This window comes from Gorilla gorilla, chromosome 16 (assembly GCF_029281585.2).
Source record: "Gorilla gorilla gorilla isolate KB3781 chromosome 16, NHGRI_mGorGor1-v2.1_pri, whole genome shotgun sequence".
Lineage (NCBI taxonomy): Eukaryota > Metazoa > Chordata > Mammalia > Primates > Hominidae > Gorilla > Gorilla gorilla.
In genome coordinates, this window is record NC_073240.2 from 81,400,296 (window position 1) to 81,413,731 (window position 13,436).

At 40.1% G+C, this 13,436-nt stretch overlaps 1 protein-coding gene across 1 annotated transcript in view; it reads right to left on the reverse strand.

The window, feature by feature from the left end:
* BCL2A1 (BCL2 related protein A1) overlaps nucleotides 1-13,436 on the reverse strand; it is a 61,078-nt gene that overhangs the window by 36,073 nt on the left and 11,569 nt on the right. The gene's annotated exons all lie outside the window — the stretch shown is intronic.

Below are 13,436 nucleotides of genomic sequence, written 5' to 3' on the forward strand. Positions count from 1 at the left end.
ATCAGGAGATCGAGACCATCCTACATGGTGAAACCCCATCTCTACTAAGACACAAAAAACTAGCCGGGTGTGGTGGCGGGTGCCTGTAGTCCCAGCTACTCAGGAGGCTGAGGCAGGAGAATGGCGTGAACCCAGGAGGCGGAGCTTGCAGTAAGATCGCGCCACTGCACTCCAGCCTGGGCGATAGAGCGAGACTCCGTCTCAAAAAAAAAAAAGAAGCTTTTTTTGTTTTTCTTAAATTCACATATAATGAATGATAAATGCAACCATTTGATAGCTCTATTCAGCATAACAAACAATTGGGTATCAATCTCATCTCTAACTCTGGGTTATCGGGGCTTCTGCCGTTCCTGGGCTTGGCAGACTATCACGTAGGAAAATGTCCCAAGACTATCTCAACAGGCCGCCGCAGGGCGCCATCTCGTGTTCTCAAATGGAACTGCAGCGGAGGAACCTTTGCAGTCCCGAGCCCCTTCCTCTCTCTCTACTTAATATCAAACTGCAAAGCGCTGCAGGCACCATTACCAAAGGCTTAGCCTGAATTGAGAAAACCAGAGACCTCTGGCAACTCTGTATGGGAAAACACCTGCAAATCAGAGTTGCTGTTCTGCTGTGTTTGCAACAAACGTCCTTTATAATACAAGGAGTTCCTTGTCTGTGACAGCCCTTTGCTACGACACTGGAGATTTGAGAGGGAAGATGTGGCCCTTGAGTTGCTCACAGGCTAGTGAGGGAACAGCCAAATGCATGAAAATCATAACTGCATGTGCCAAGTGCTCTGATAGAGAGGAACACAGAGTGAATTGGAAAACCTCCCGGATGAGATTACCATGGAGCTGAAGCTTTGGCATGTGTAGGAGTCTGTCAGACTGAGAAGAGGTTAAAGATAGATGACCCAGGCTGAAGGATGGGATAGAAAAGTAAACAGAAGCTGGGGCAGAACTGCAAGTGTTTCAATTTCAGCAAAGTCCAGTTAACAACCAGTGGAGGAAAGGCCACAGGTGGCCAGGGGCCAGGTCATAAAGGATCTTCAAGTGATGTTAAGAAGAGTAGACCTTCTCCTGCAGGCTATGGGGCTTGGAGCAAGGCACTGACTCAGTTAGATCTGAATTTTATTATTATTATTATTATTATTATTATTATTATTATTATTTTAGAGATGGAGTTCCGCTCTTGTTGCCCAGGCTGGAGTGCAGCGGCATGATCTGGGCTCACTGCAACCTCTGCCCCTTGGGTTCAAGCCATTCTCCTACCTCAGCCTCCCGAGTAGCTGGGATTACAGGCGCCTGCCACCATGCCTGGCTAATATTTTTTGTATTTTTAGTACAGAGGGGGTTTCGCCATGATGGCCAGTCTGTTCTCGAACTCCTGACCTCAGGTGATCCACCCGCCTCGGCCTCCCAAAGTGCTGGGGATTACAGGTGTGAGCCACCGTACCTGGCCTAGATCTGCATTTTAGAAAGAATAATCTAGTAACAGAGGAGAGTCTGGAAGGGAGAGGACCAGAAACCAGGAACCTGGTTCAGATGCTTTCGTAATTTTGTAATCGCCTTTGTAACTAGAGAAGACATACTTGAGACCCAAATTAAGGTCAAGATCATCAGGGTGGAGACAAAAAGACAGATCTGAGAGGCATTAAGGAAGCAAAACCACAGCGACCGATGACTTGGGAATGAGGAAACTGGAGGAGTTGAGTAAGTAAAGGATACACTCCTGAGGGCAGGTTTGATGGAGAGGATAAGATCCGCTTAGGACATGTGGAGTTGGTATTGAAGGAACAAAGGAGGCAGTTAAGTGGGTCTGGAGCTTTGGAGAGATGTTTCAGCCAGAGACTGGGAGTCATTCACATATTTATAGCTCTGAAGTCTTCAAAGAAATTGAAATCACCCATGAAAAGCGGGTCGTGTGGGACGAGAAAAAAAAGCATAGGATAGTACCTGGGGGACCTTGGATGTTGTTTTCAAGCTTCTAGAAGAGGAGCCTGTACAAGATCAAGAAGGTGGGCCAAAGAGGTAGGAATGAAAAACAGGCACATATGGAATATATACTTCTGAGAGTACCGAAGATTTTCCAAAGGGTATCCAGGAATGGAACTTTAAGGGAATCTTCAATTTCGTGTGTTCTCTTTTCTAAGCACAGATTGCCTGCCAATGAACCAATATTTGAAGGATTGTGCTGTGGGTTTTCTTTCCTACTTCCTATTCCACAATCCTAGTCTGCCACTGTGGTGCATTTTTCCCCAGGGTATGAAAATCTAGGGTGCCAGAGCAAAGGGACAGCTCAAAGTTTTAGTGTAGACAGTGACAGCATCACTAGGAACCAATCAAATATCAGCTGATACATTGTTAAAAGCAATTCTGAGGATAGATTATTATGTGATTTTGGGAGGAGATTTCTAATTGAGTGACATTTACATAACAAATCTTTCCTTCCTGTCTACTTATTTTGTTTTAAAAAAATTTCTCAGTGCTTATGGTCATAAAAAAATAAACAAAAAAAGAAAAAGTGATGCTGACCCCTAGCAAAAAGAAATAGTCACTCATGGATATATAAACAAATAGATAAAATAATTTTTTAAGTCCCATCTGTCTCATTAAGAGATGCATCCCCAGCCACGTGTGGTGGGTCACGCCTGTAATCCTAGCACTTTGGGAGGCCGAGGCGGGTGGATCATCTGAGGTCAGGAGTTTGAGACCAGCCAGGCCAACCCGGCGAAACCCCATCTCTACTAAAAATACAAAAATTAGCCTGGTGTGGTAATGTGCGCCTGTAATCCCAGCTACTCAGGAGGCTGAGGCAGGAGAATCACTTGAACCCAGGAGGCGGAGGTTGCAGTGAGCTGAGATTGTGCCACTGCACTCCAGCCTGGCCAGGCAACAGAGCGAGACTCCGTCTCAAAAAAAAAAAAAAAAAAAAAAGGAGATGCATCCCCAACAAAAGTATACACTTTCATATTAAGATTTATAAGATACTTGTTATTTTGAATACTAATTATTACAATGATAACTGCATCCAAAAGAAATTGCTCTTCATCTGACCCTTTTCCATTTAGTCCTGCTGTGAAAATCTTTGTCCCGGCCCCTGCCCCATGTCACTCGTCAGTTTCCATGATTCCTCCTCTCTGTTCCAGGCTCTCCCAAATCCACTCCCATCTCTCAACACCCCAAGACTGATCTTCCTACAGTCTGACCATAGGAGTCCCTGGGAACCCAAAGTGTGGGCCCTGGGGCTCCAGTATCAGCATTGGCATCACCGGGGATTTTTTTTTTTTTTGAGACGGAGTTTCGCTCTTGTTGCCCAGACTGGAGTACAGTGGCGCAATCTTGGCTCACTGCACCCTCTGCCTCCTGGGTTCAAGCAATTCTCCTGCCTCAGCCTCTCAAGTAGCTGGGATCACAGGTGCCCGCCACCATACCTGGCTAATTTTTGTATTTTTAGTAGAGACGGGGTTTCACCATGTTGGCCGCGCTGGTCTGGAACTCCTGACCTCAGGTGATCTGCCCGCCTCAGCTTCCCACAGTGCTGGGATTACAGGCGTGAGCCACCGCGCCCGGACCCGGGATTTTCATTTTGGTTACAATGCAGCTCAGCAGTCCTCCAATGGAATACTGAATAAACAAACTATAGTACATATGTAAACAGAATACTACTCAGTAATAAAAAAAAGAATGGGCTGGGCACGGTGGCTCATGCCTGTAATCCCAGCACTTTGGGAGGCCGAGGTGGGCAGATCACTTGAAGTCAAGAGTTCAAGGCCAGCTTGGCCAACATGGTGAAACCCCATCTCTACTAAAAATGCAAAAAATAGCCGGGTGTGGTGGCGGGCACCTACAATCCCAGCTACTCGGGAGGCTGAGACAGGAGAATTGCTTGAACCCAGAAGGTGGAGGTTACAGTGAGCCAAGATTGCACCACCGCGCTCCAGCCTGGGCAACAGAGCAAGACTCCGTCTCAAAAAAAAAAAAAAAAAAAAAAAAAGAACGAACTATTGATCTATTGATACAAGCAACAACACAGATAGACGTCAACATATTATGCTAAGTTTAAAAAGCCTTATAAAAAGGTAAATACTGTGTAAATACTGTATAATTCCATTTATATGAAAGTATAAAACAGACAAAACTAATCTATGGTGGAAAAGAAATCAGAGGAGTGCATATCTCTGAGGAGCAAAGGTGAAGATTGACTGTAAAGAATGTAAGAGGAGGCCGGGAACAGTGGCTCTCGCCTGTAATCCTGGCATTTTGGGAGACCAAAGCAGGCAGATCACCTGAGGTCAGGAATTCGAGACCAGCCTGGCCAACATGGCGAAACCCCGTTTCTACTAAAAATGCAAAAAAAAAAAGGCCTGACGTGGTACTGCGCACCTGTAGTTCCAGCTACTCAGGAGGCTGTGGCAGGAGAATCACTTGAACCCAGGAGGCGGAGGTTGCAGTGAGCTGAGATTGCACCATTGCACTCCAGCCCGGCGACAGAGCGAGACTCCATCTCAAAAATAAAAATAAAGGCCAGGTGCGGTGGCTCACGCCTGTAATCCCAGCACTTTGGGAGGCTGAGGCGGGTGGATCACAAGGTCAGGAGTTCAAGACCAGCCTGGCCAATATGGTGAAACCCCATCTCTACTAAAAATACAAAAATTCGCCGGGCATGGTGGTGGGTGCCTGTAATCCCAGCTACTCAGGAGGCTGAGGTAGGAGAATCACTTGAACCCAGGAGGCGGAGGTTGCAATGAGCCAAGATCGTGCCACTGCATTCCAGCCTGGGCAACAGAGTGAGACTCCGTTTCAATAAATAAATAAATAAATAAATAATTTTAAAAGAATATAAGAGGACTTTCCGGGTGATAGCAATATCCTATATCTTGGAAGAGGTTTGGGTTACACATGCATTAGTCAAAATTGAACTAATGTACACACATGAGGCGAATCCCATCTGCAGTTAATTGACTGTAAATTTTACAACAAAATTAAAAACCATAAGCAAATATTGAATTCTAGTTAATAATATGCATGCTGACTACCTGGGTGAAGTATACTGATATCTGTGATTTACTTTAAAATTGACCAAAATCAGGCCAGACACAGTGTTTCATGCCCGTAATCCCATTGTTTTGGAGGCCTAGGTGGTAGGATCACTTGAGCCTAGGATTTTGAGGCTGTCATGAACTATGATCATGCCCCGGCACTCCAGCCTGGGCGACAGAGCGAGACTCCGTCTCAAAAAACAAAACAAAATAAAAAATTTAAGTTGGCCAAAATTAAATGAATTAGGCCAGGTGCAGTGGCTCACGCCTGTAATCACAACACTGAGATGCCACGGAGGGAGGATCACCTGAGGTCAGGAGTTTGAGACCAGCCTGGCCAACATGGTGAAACTCCATCACTACTAAAAATACAAAAATCACCTGGGCGTGGTGGCACATGCCTGTAGTCCTAGCAACTCAGGAGGCTGAGGCAGGAGAATCACTTGAACCTTGGAGGCAGAGGTTGCAGTGAGCTGAGATCATGCCATTGCACTCCAGCCTGGGCCACAGGGCAAGACTCTGTCTCAAAAAAAATAAACAAAATAAATAAGTGAAATAAACTAAAATGAATTAATCACAGGATAGAGGGATGAAAAGATCTGTAGTTATATGATAAAGCTAGTAGAGTAAAATATTAACGGTAGACTAGCTGATGGGCATATATGGCTCTAAAGCAGAAAAAAACTAAGGTGAAAAATAAATCTGAACAGTGGTTGCTGAGGTCAGGGAAGATTGCCTGGGAGAGGACTTGAGGGAACTTTCTGGGTGATGGCAGTGCTCTCTATCTTGGTATGGCTCTGTTTAATGCAAGGATATCTATTTGTAAATTTTGTGAGGCTAAGATTTATGCAGTTCAATGCATGTACATTTTGCCAAGAATAATGAACTATAAGAAAATAATAATAGAGTAGAGGTGAGCGAAGGTATAGATAAAACAAGAATAGCAGAGGCCAGGCGTGGTGGCTCACACCTGTAATCCCAGCACTTTGGGAGGCCTAGGCGGGCGGATCACCTGAGGTTGGGAGTTCGAGACCAGTTTGAGAAACCCCATCCCTATTAAAAATACAAAATTAGCTGGGCGTGGTGGCACATGCCTGTAATCTCAGCTACTCAGGAGGCTGAGGCAAGAGAATCACTTCAACCCGGGAGGCGGAGGTTGCAGTAAGCCAAGATCGTGCCATTGCACCCCAGCCTGGGCAATGAGAGTAAAACTCCGTCTCAAAATTAAAAAAAAAAAGAATAGCAGAATGTTGAGTTTTATTAAGACTGGACGACATATGGGTGAGAGTTTATTAAATTATTATCTTTATTTTGTATATGTTGAAATTATTTCTCCAATAAGATGCCTTTCCAAAGAATGTGATTTACAATAGCATCAAAAATATCAAATATATAGCAATAATCTAATAAAAGATATGCAAAAGCTCTCTGTAGAAAACTATTAAATATTATTGAGAGAAATTAAAGAAAACTCACATAAATGGAGAGATATAATGTGTTTATAGATTGGAAGACTCTATATTTTAACAATATCTATTCAATGTAATCTCAATAGAAATCCCTGCTGCTTATTTAATTGTGTAAATTAACAAGTTTAGGCCAGGCACAGTGGCTCATGCCTGTAATCCCAGCAATTTGGGAGGCTGAGAGGGGCAGATCACCTGAGGTCAGGAGTTCGAGACCAGCCTGGCCAATATGGTGAAACCCCACCTCTACTAAAAATACAAAAATTAGCTGGGCATGGTGGTGCATGCCTGTAGTCCCAGCTACTCAGGAGGGTGAGGCAGGAGAATCACTTGAACCTGGGAGGCAGAGGTTGCAGTGAGCTGAGATTATGCCACTGCACTCCAGCCTGGGTGACAAGAGAGAGACTCTGTCTCAAAAGAAAAAAAAAAAAAACATACAAGTTTATTCCAAAACATATATGGAAATGCAAATGACCTAAATAGCCAAGACAATGATGAAGATGAACAGAGTTGAAGGACTTGTACTACTAGATTTCAACGTTTACTGTGAAGTTATTAGTTAGGGCAGTGTAGCATTGGTACAAGGATAGGGGAATAGACCAACAGAATAGAATACATTCAGAAATAGTTTCATATGTACACATCCCTAGATTAATAACAAATGTGCCACCACTGCAATTCAATGGTGGATAGGATGATATTTTAATCCAATGGTGGTGGATAAGTTAGATATTGTGTAGGGGGAGGAAAGGAAAACTTTGACTCTTACCTCATAACATACATAAAAATAACTTGAATTGGATCATCAACCTAAATATGAGGCAAAACCAATAAGGATTCCAGAAGAAAACATAGGAGAATATTTTTATGTCCTCAGGGTAGGTAGGCAAATATTTCTTAAATAGGACACAAAAAACTCTATGAAAAATAAATTGACAAATTATACTGTATTAACATTAAAAACTTCTTTAATCAAAAGACACTATTAGGAGACCAAAAGGAGAAGCCATGGATTGGGAAAGTATATTTGTAAAACGTATTTCCAACAAAGAACTCATAACTACAATATATAAAGAACTTCTACAAACCATTAAGAAAAAAAATCAGCCCCATTTTTAAAAATAGGCTTGGTCAGGAACTTCATAACCAATAAATATATGGAAGAGTGCTTCACATCATTACTCATTAGGGAAACGTGAATTCAACCACAATATGATATCACTACACATCCCAGAAGAACATCTAAAATCAAAAAGTCTGACAATACCAAGTGTTGGTGAGGAGTGGAGCAATGGGAACTCTCTTACATTGCTTTTGGAGTGTAAATTTGGAAAAGGTTTGGCAGTATCTACAAATAAATCAACATCCTGGCTTTGCAATCCCATTCTTAGTATATACCCAAGAGAATCTGTGCTATGTGCATCAAAAGACACATACAAGAATGTTCACAGCAATTTATTTGTAATACCCCCAAACTGAAACAACCCAAATATCCAACAACAAGGAGAAAAGATGAACAGAAGTTAGAATAGTGATGGCCTTAAGGATGGAGTTGTAATTGATTGGGAAACCTTATGGTTTGCTGTAAATATCCAACTTGTTCTGAATAGAGGTTCTCTGGGTATAGATGTATGTAAAAATCTACTGAGTTGCATACTTAAGCTTCATACAACGTATGCACTTTCTGCATGTTATATTTCAATTTTAAATATTTTTAAAAGCTTCTACTAGATACTATAAAAGACCATATTCATGACGAATATTTCTTAAATAGGACATTAAGGTCCGGCGCAGTGGCTCACGCCTGTAATCCCAGCAGTTTGGGAGGCCAAGGTGGGTGGATCACGAGGTCAGGAGATCGAGACCATCCTGGCTAACATGGTGAAACCCCGTCTCTACTAAAAATACAAAAAAATTAGCCGGCCATGGTGGCGGGCACCTGTAGTCCCAGCTACTCAGGAGGCTGAGGCAGGAGAATGGTGTGAACCTAGGAGACGGAGCTTGCAGTGAGCCGAGATTCTGCCACTGCACTCGAGCCTGGGCGACAAAGCAAGACTCCGTCTCAAAAAAAAAAAAAAAAAAAAAAAAGGACATTAAAGCACTAATAGTAAGGAAAGGACTGATAGATTTCACCATGTTAACAATTAAAAACTTCCCTTTATCAAAAGATGACGTTAAGAGAATGACAAGCCTCTGAGTGGTGGGGGTATTTGCAATACTTGTAACAGACAAAGCATTATATCCATATTATATAAAGAGCTGACTCTATGTACATGTTTGTGTATGTGTGTGTATACCTACAGAATAAGGAAAGAAAAATACAGAGCACACAGTGAATAAATGAGTAAAAGACATGAATAAGCACTTTGCAATAAAGGATACTAAATGGCCAATAAATATATGAAAACGTGCTCAATCTCAATAATCAACAGGGAAATACAAATAAAAACCATTTACGGGCTGGGCATGGTGGCTTACGCCTGTAATCTCAGCAGTTTGGAAGGCCCAGGCGGGTGGACCATTTGAGGTCGGGAGTTCGAGACCAGCCTGGCCAACATGATGAAACCCGGTCGTGGTAGTGGGCACCTGTAATCCCAGCTACTTGGGAGGGTGAGGCAGGAGAATTGCTTGAACCCAGGAGACAGAGGTTGCAGTGAACTGAGATCACGCCACTGCACTCCAGCCTGGGCAGGAGAGCAAAACTCTATCTCAAACAAACAAGCAAAACTATTTACACCCACCAAAATGACTAAAATTTAAAAGACCATGTTACCAAGTGTTGGGACAGATATAGAGTAGCTGCTTCTCTTGTATACGGCTGAAGTGTAAATTGGTACAATCACTACTTTGCTGTATTTATTAAAGTTGGCGATATGCACACTCTAAGATCAGAAATTCCATCTCAGGTTTGTACCTAGCAGAAATACATGCATGTAGAGTGCAGGAGACATGCAAAAAAATGCTGATAGCAGCATTACTCAGAAACATCAAAAACTAGAAATAATCCAAATTTTCAAAAGAAAAAAAAAAGCAGGAGCTGAATATGGTGGCGCATGCCTGTCATCCCAGCTACTTAGGAGGCTGAGGCAGGAGAACTGCTTGAGTCCAGGAGTTTGAGTCCACCCTGCGCAACATGGTTAGATCATGTCTCTTAAAAAAAAAAAAAAAAAAAAGACAGGAAAGTGGTTTCCTTAAAAGTCAGTGTTGGAAATAAGACCTCGGAGTCGCAGGAAAAACAAGCACTCAAACAATAGGTTTCTCAGCAAAGCAAGTTTACTTCTACAGAAGGCTGCCGCTCGTGCTTCTGGCTGCTGCGAGCACACCTAACAAAAGAGACGAGTTTTTATCCCTAACGTAGTCCCTATTCCTGTGTCCTTCCCCTATTGGCTAGGGTTGGACTGCACAACCTAAGCTAACCCCAGTTGGCTAAGACTTAAACTTTTCAGCCGGGCATGGTGGCTCACGCCTGTAATCCCAGCACTTTGGGAAGCCCAGGTGGGCGGATCACGAGGTCAGGAGATCAAGACCATCCTGGCCAACATGGTGAAACCCCGTCTCTACTAAAAATACAAAAAAATTAGCCGGGCGTGGCGGCCCGCGCAGTGGTCCCAGATACTCGGGAGTCTGAGGCAGGAGAATTGCTTGAACCCCTGGAGGCAGAGGCTGCAGCGAGCTGAGACTGCACCACTGCACTCCAGCCTGGCGACACAGCGAGACTCCATCTCAAAAAAAAAAAAAAAAGACAAACTTTTCCAACTAGGGTAAACGTGCGATTCGCAAGGGAGGGTGGGGGATAGGAGTGGTCCCTCTGCTGCAGCACAAGGCGTGTTCGGACATGTCTGGGCAAGTCCGGGCACAACAAGAGCGGGAGGGCTGCTAGCAGGCTAGAAACAAGAAAGTACAAGGAGGTGAGGCTCCAAACCAAGGACAAGGACATTACACAATTAAACCCTTTGAAGACGAATTCACCATCTCTGGCAGTCAGAATGATAGAGGGAGACAACTGCAGATAGAACAAGGCCTTTGGGAGAAGGGGGAGTTGAAGTGGAGGAGGTGATGCTGGAGTACTGGGAATGTTCTATTTCACGATGAGTGTGGATTACTTTGGTATTTGCTTTATCGCAGTTTATGGAACTGTGAGTTTATGTTTGATAACACTTCTCCAAGTAAGTGTTACATTTTGCAATATTAAAAAAAAAAAAGAAAGAAACTTTAAAATTAACAGGGAAGGCCGGGCGCAGTGGCTCACGCCTGTAATCCCAGCACTTTGGGAGGCTGAGGCCGGTGGCTCACCTGGGGTCAGGAGTTTGAGACCAGCCTGACCAACACGATGAAACCCCGTCTTTACTAAAAACACAAAAAATTAGCCGGGCACGGTGGCAGGTGCCTATAATCCCAGCTACTCGGGAGGCTGAGGCGGAAGAATTGCTTGAACCTGGGAGGTGGTGGTTGCAGTGAGCCAAGATCCCGCCACTGCACTCTAGTCTGGGCAACAAGGGCGAAACTCCATTTCAAAACAAAAAAAATTACAGGTAAAAATCAGTAACATGTAGGACTTGACCAGACAGAGAAGGGAAGGAAGGTTTTTATAGACAGGGCAGAGAGCACGAGGGAGATACAGGACCTGGGGCGTACCAAGCTAGTGGATCGGCGGAAGTATGGAGGGCTGTCTGAAGGTCCCACAACAAGGAAGCGTGCAGTGGGAGACAAAGCCAGGACAATTCAAGGCCAGGCTATGAAGGACTGTGAATAGAACCACCACACATGACTGAAATTTGTGCCCTGCATCCAGGTACCAGCCAAGAGGGCAAAGGTATTCACCCTGGCATGTGCTGGGTCTGCTGGAAGAAGATAAATTCTTTTCTGATTGCACAAAACTTCACCTCATGGAGAAGATAGTATCTCCTTATATGTTGTTTTTTCTGTAATTTGAATGCTTAAAAATATATATTTTTTATTTATATATGTATATATTATATACGTATATATAGTATATTATATATTCCCTGTTAATTTTAAAGTTTCTTTTTTAATACGTATATAATATATGTATATATTATATATAATATATGTATATATTATATTATATATAATTAAATATATATTATATAATTATATATTATATAATATATAAAATATACATATATAATACATTTATATATTATATAGTGTATATATTTTATATATGATATATGTTATATATGTGCATATATTTTATATACTATATATTATATATTTTATATATAACATTATATACTATATAATATATATATAACATATATACTATATAATATATTATGTATTTTATATATTATATAGTATATAATATATAGTATATTATATTATATATTATATACTATATAATATAGTATATTATATTATATATTATATACTATATAATATAGTATATTATATTATATATTATATACTATATAATATAGTATATTATATTATATATTATATACTATATAATATATAGTATATTATATTATATATTATATACTATACAATATATAGTATATTATATACTATACAATATATAGTATATTATATACTATACAATATATAGTATATTATATACTATACAATATATAGTATATTATATACTATACAATATATAGTATATTATATACTATACAATATATAGTATATTATATACTATACAATATATAGTATATTATATACTATACAATATATAGTATATTATATAGTATATAGTAGATAGTATATTATATAGTATATAGTAGATAGTATATTATATAGTATATAGTAGATAGTATATTATATAGTATATAGTAGATAGTATATTATATAGTATATAGTATAGTATATTATATATTATATAGTATATAATATATAGTATATTATATACTATATATTATATACTATATAATATATAATATACTATATATTATATACTATATAATATATAGTATATTATATACTATATATTATATACTATATAATATATAGTATATTATATAGAGTATATAATATATACTATATAATATAGAGTATATAATATATACTATATAATATAGAGTATATAATATATAGTATATAATATAGAGTATATAATATATAGTATATAATATAGAGTATATTATATAGTATATAATATATAGTATATAATATAGAGTATATTATATAGTATATAATATAGAGTATATTATATTATAGTATATAATATAGAGTATATTATATTATAGTATATAATATAGAGTATATTATATTATAGTATATAATATATATGTGTATATATAATGTATTTTATATAATATATAATATATTATATTTTATATATTATATAATATATAACATATGTTATATATAACATATTATATTTTATATATTATATAATATATAACATATGTTATATATATTTTATATATTATATAATATATAACATATATATAATACATTATATGTGTTATTCTATATCTATTATATAATATATATAGAAAGAGAGAGAGAGGAAGGATGTGGGACTTTATCCTGGAGGCACTGCTGAATGATAATATGCATCAGGCCTCCTCCCAGCATCAGACTCAAGTCCCTGTAAGGCTTCTTCCCTACCCAGATTAGAGGGCTCTGGAAGAGGAGCCACTAGTAATTCTTCGCCTTCTTTGGCATACCCTCCAGCAGCCTCGGAGCACTCTGTGCCTGTGAGGTTGCTGAAACATTGCAGACTAACTGGCTCCGGGCTTCCATCCACCACCATTACTGGGGCTGGGCCAACATTGGCATTTTAAAGGATTCAGCAATTAAGGTCATTAGTGGAATAAGGTGATCTCACAGGTGGAGCAGGCCTCGGCTGCTTCAAAATACAAAAAGATCAGACTGTCTCCTGAGAGTTTTCCACAGGCAGGCTTTGTCGATTGTGGTGTTGAAAGGGGCAGTAAAGTCTTACACTGGGTGCCAAAGGCCTGTGGCAGTCCGGGTGGGTT